Consider the following 5850-nt stretch of genomic DNA (forward strand, 5'->3'; position numbering starts at 1 on the left):
GTGCTCCGTGACCTTTCCCCTTTGATGATGTCATCACCCAGAGTCGAATCTGTACAATGCGACTCTACCACATGTTGAGTGGTGTCACGCCCTGGCTCGGGGGACTCTTAAATGTTGAGCCAGGGTGTGGAGTTTCTGTTTCATTTTCTATGTTTTCGTTCTAGATCGTTTAGATCTATGTTGGCCAGGGTGGTTCCCAATCAGAGGCAGCTGTAGCTCGTTATCTCTGATTGGGGACCATACTTAGGCAGCCTGTTTTCACTAGTTTATTGTGGGATCTTGTTCCGTATGGTTTTGTGTTTAACCTAGGACTTCACGTATCGTTTCGTTTGTTGTTTTGGTTCGTGTGTGTAAGAACAAATAAAGTATGTATGCTTATCACGCTGCGCCTTGGTCCGCTTCATCTGTCAGCGATCGTGACAAGTGGGCTGTATCGTTTTGCTGTATTTGTACCGTTTGTACATGGCTGTACACCTTTTATTTCTTAGGTTGAAAGTAAAGGAAAGTAATATTGAAATGCGTGTGGGCATTCCTTGTCAAGTTACTACAGAGATAATGAAAATGATGTTGAAAAGTGGTGGAGTTGCCCTTTATGCTTTCAATATGTGCAGAACAAGAGGAGAGGCAGCTTCTCAGGCAGGCAGGTCGTAAATGAAGATCCACTCTGGAGGGGATGCTGCAAGGTGACTCATGTTACCTGAAAAGCACATTTCAGTAGCTAAAGCATATGCTGAGTGTGCACTGGGTAACGCCATTGAACACCATTAAAAAACCTGGATTTTGTTCGCCTATATTGACTGCATATCAGAGTCACATGACAGACATTAACTGGCTGGAATTACCAAACATAAGAAAATTACAGACATTTACAATCCAACTGGGATGAATGTTTTGTCAAGCCCCAGTCATTTCAGAATGGCTTCTGTCATTGAAACAATTCCCATTTGTCTGGAGACAACGGCACACTATCCTTAATTGGGCACTCACCCTTGTTTGCTTCTGCCCCCTCCCCGTGACTCACTACAGCCTCCCCGTGACTCACTACAGAGGTCACTGTCTATAATGACAGTCGAGGGGTCAGAGGTCAGAGTGGAGGAAGGTCAAGTCTAGCATTCTGCATCTGAAATGGGACGTCACCATTTGAAATTACCTGGGATGTCTATCATGAAAGAGTCTTGAATTCACTTCCTTTCAGTGCACTGTGGGGAAAAGAAGCTGCTAGTGTGACAATCTTGTCAGAGTTAGCTTTTTCAGTCATAACCTGTATTCCATCTGAAAATAACAACTAGATCAGCATTTACAAAATAGCCTCCAACACTCTACTCAGCAAATTGGATGTAGTCTATTACAGTGCCATCCGTTTTGTCACCAAAGCCCCATATACTACCCACCACTGTGACCTATATGCTCTTGTTGGCTGGTCCTCACTACAAATTCGTCGCCAAACCCACTGGCTCCAGGCCATCTATAAATCACTGCTAGGCAAATCCCCGCCTTATCTTAGCTCATTGGTCACCATAGCAACACCCACCCGTAGTATGAGCTCCAGCAGGTATATCTCACTGGTCATCCCCAAAGCCAGCACCTCCTTTGGCCGCCATTCCTTCCAGTTCTCTGCTGCCAATGACTGGAACGAATTGCAAAAATCTCTGAAGCTGGAGACTCTTATCTCCCTCACTAACTTTAAGCATCAGTTGTCAGAGCACCTTACCGATCACAGCACCTGTACACTGCCCATCTGAAATTAGCCCACCCAACTACCTCATCCCCATATTGTTATTTATTTTGCTAATTTGCACCCCAGTATCTCTATTTGCACATCATCTCTTGCACATCTATCATTCCAGTGTTAATACTAATTGTAATTAACTTGTTGTTATTCCACCTGAAAATAAAATATATATTCGGACACTATCAATCAAAATCTTGTCTTGTATTCCTGGAACTACTAGACATGCATGCAGCACAAAAACACATCAGGGCCATACTTGTGAACATTAGAATACATTTAAGTTTAAACATTTTATCTATCTCAAAATGCGCATCAGCCAATTAAAATCGTCAACGTAGCTGCACGTGATCAAACACTACATATTAGCTACATATAGTCTGCCACACTAAGCCCTATGCTAACCTGACCCAGCTGGCAGTGATTATTTCCTGTAACAAATTTCGCATCAGTATATCAAAGATCTTAAACTTTATATCCACCAACTAATGGCATTTCTTAAAATAGGTCAACTTGGCCACCAGAGGGATATTTTATACCTCCAAATTCAAGGTTTACTTTTGTTCCTCTTGGTCTGCATGATGCATCATTGACTATGCTACTAGCTACTAACGTTAGACAAAATGTAAAAGGCAAAATCTCACATTTTTGCTAATCCGTTTCACACACATCTATGTGCTTTTATGGAAAAAAGATAAAGGAGGTCTATACAACATTTAAGTTTATCGTACATTGTAAAGAAATAAGTTGAAGAGCCTTATGGACTTGTCAAATCTTTGTCATTAACTGTGGGTTTGAGCACCGCTTACATCAAGCATTTTTGTTAGAGAAAACACTGTTCACTGCTGATGCTCGAACCAAATAACGTATATGTGATGAAGTGGATGATTATAATAATGCTAATAAATCATTGTACATGAAAGTATAGCCTATAGTAGTGACAATTATTTATTTAGTAGTGCCAGTAGCCTTTGTGTCAGTCTGCATGAGGAACTCCAACAAGAAACTCCTTATTAAATGTATTTGTAATATTCATTTACAAGGTATTGGCTGTACTTCTGTTCTCAACACAGTACCACAATTAATGTAATTCTACATTTCTAAGGGGGGAGAAACTCATGTGAGATTCAAACCTTTTCCACGATCTGCAACAATTACTTGGAGCTAGGCACTCTACAGCCAGTCAAACACCCGTGATCTGGTTGCTTTGATTGGATCATGTCCAATTGCGTCAACAATTTTAATTGTCCGTTACTGAATTTAAACCGGATATAATTACGACTAGCTGTGCAGGTTAGCATAGGGCTAAGTCTACCAGGTTATGTGATAGGAACAGCTTACATAGCGTTTGATCACGTGCAACTACGTCAACAATTTTAATTGGCTGATGCTCATTTTGAGAAAGAGAAAAAGTTTAAACTTAAACTTATTCTAATGTTTGCAAGTATGGCCCCACCGTGACATTGTGTGCAGCGAGGATTACATTGATTTGTTGCATGTGTTTGTTGTTATCAGTGCATCCAACACTAAATCATCTGCATGAAGAGATATCCTGTTGCTATCCTGTTGCACGCATACACACACACAGCACGCAGGCACGCACGTACAGTTTATCTGTTTTCCTCAGTGTTTCTCTGTTTATGCAGCTGTCTTAATCGTGATGATCATGATGATTATCGTGATTAAGATTACTTACCTTGGGCTTTCCACATATATCCAGAGACGTGTGCAGCCTCAGAATGTCCATGCTCTCTCTCTCTCTCTCTCTCTCTCTCTCTCTCTCTCTCTCTCTCTCTCTCTCTCTCTCTCTCTCTCTCTCTCTCTCTCTCTCTCTCTCTCTCTCTCTCTCTCTCTCTCTCTCTCTCTCTCTCTCTCAGCTCAGGTGGTCTTTCTCTCACACTTGGCATGAATACCACCTGTATGTGGGGAAGGACCATGATCCTCTCGGATAAACCAGTTATTCACGGTGGTTTCTAGTTGGCTCTCAGTTTATGCTCAGCCATACCTGCCTACCTTTAGACATGAAGAGAAGAAAGGTGTCAGGGGTGGCAATATTTGAGGTGTGTCCTTGAAAACAAGCACAATAGTGACAATTTGATGCAGCACACATCTGGAGACATAACACCAACGAAAAGCAGGTCTTGGTGAGCGGAAGCGCAACCTCTCCAGCTGGGATGCACAGAGAACAAGAGAGGAGATGTACTTTTTGTGCCAGTAACCATCGTATTAATATATATTTTTTTTCCATTTCATTTCATTTGATTAAAAACTAAGCATAGCCTCCACTCCGCTCAATGAAGGCTGTTTAATTTTTTGTCCTGCCCAATGCGTTCGCAAAGTAGCCAAGCCTATCAATAAAGGGTTTGGCTCATGAGACTGCTTTGAAATAAATCATTACTCACCGAAGCTTTATTAAAAGATCATGTTTTTGAGCAGCAAAAAAACTGTGAGCGGACATCCCCTTTGTATCTATGTATTGTAGGCCTACATTATTGTAGCCAGCTCCCATTTTGGACATGCGTAAAACCCCCTCCATGTCACACCCTGATCTGTTTCACCTGTCTTGTGCTTGTCTCCACCCCCCTCTAGGTGTCACCCATTTTCCCAATTATCCCCTGTGCATTTATACCTGTGTTTTCTGTTTGTCTGTTGCCAGTTAGTCTTGTCTCGTCAAGCCTACCAGCGTGTTCTTTTCCCCTACTCCTGTTCTCTATAGTCCCTGTTTTCTAGTTCTCCCGGTTCCGACCTATTCTGCCTGTCCTGACCCTGAGCCTGCCTGCCGACCTGTACCTGTCGGACTCGGACCTGGTTACGAACCTCTGCCTGTCCTCGACCTGCCCTTTGCCTGCCTGCTGTGGTTTATAAACTACTCTGTGTATTGAACCTTCCGTCTCCTGTGTCTGCATCTTGGTCATATCCTGAGTCGTGTTACTCCATGTAGGCTACATGTGTCCATATGCCCATCATGAAACGAGAGATGAGATGATGCTGGTGACCCTCGTATTTAGAAGTTATCTTCCTGTAATAATTGCTTGTTTTCTATTATTAATAACCAAGCCCTCCGTAGGCTACCCTTACCCTAGGCCTATAGGCTACTATAACGAAGCCTGGTTCAACAGCAATGTGCGTGTCTTTTTTATCCTGACGATTTTATGATATCATATTTTTCGTTTAACTTGATGAAAAAATAAGGTCATTAGAATGATTCACCGTCCTGGCTTCATGATGAGAACGTCCATGGTTTGCATGCAATGCAATTTAGGAGCCGTCTGCTATTTCTGGAGAAGTGTGAATGTGATCTGTAAGATGGTTCGCTTATGTTTTTAAACATTATATTTGGGGGAAGTAGAACGGTGAGCGGACATTCCCTTGCTCTTTATATTGGATCTTTGTCCAGCTTCTGTGAAAAGTTTGGATATGCGTAAAACCCTCCATAGTCTGCATTGCCTTAATATTATATGCCCACGGGGAGCAATTATGGTGCCTGTAACTGCATTTAGACATAGCCTATTTAAAACAAGTTGTTTAGTTTTGATTAGCATTTGATTAGAATTATTCACTCTCTTTTAAAGACTTATCAATAGTGAATTTAATATTGCTTATTGACAACCTTTGGCATGTCCATGGCTCAGCCATAATGCAATTTACAGTAGGTCTAGCCCCGATATCAGTGTGAATGCTGTTTAAAAATATATTTCTATATTGAAGCCATACAATTACTTAGAACTATGTAGAATGAAAATGTCAAGGCATCAGTGTAATGCGGTAGGACGAAGTCAGGCGCAGGACACAGAGCTGATCGAGAAACGTACTCCATGCAGGGAGGAACAAACCCGCTCACATACGACAACCAAAACATGGACAAACACGCACAACACACAGTGTGAGCCAGAGGGTTAAATAGGGAAGACATAATTACATGATGGAAAACAGATGACACCAATACAGACAAAACAAGTAGAACATAGAAACACTCCACGAGATCCCTCCCACTCCACGAGATACTGCAGACTCCTGGAGTGGACCAGCTACTACCGGCCTGAGGAGAGACACATGGAATGAGGGGTTAATACGGTAATTAGGAGGAAGCTGTAACCTATAACAACCCTTGTTCAATCTCC

The sequence above is a fragment of the Coregonus clupeaformis genome, unplaced genomic scaffold (genome assembly GCF_020615455.1).
Source record: "Coregonus clupeaformis isolate EN_2021a unplaced genomic scaffold, ASM2061545v1 scaf0110, whole genome shotgun sequence".
Taxonomy (NCBI): Eukaryota; Metazoa; Chordata; class Actinopteri; order Salmoniformes; family Salmonidae; genus Coregonus; species Coregonus clupeaformis.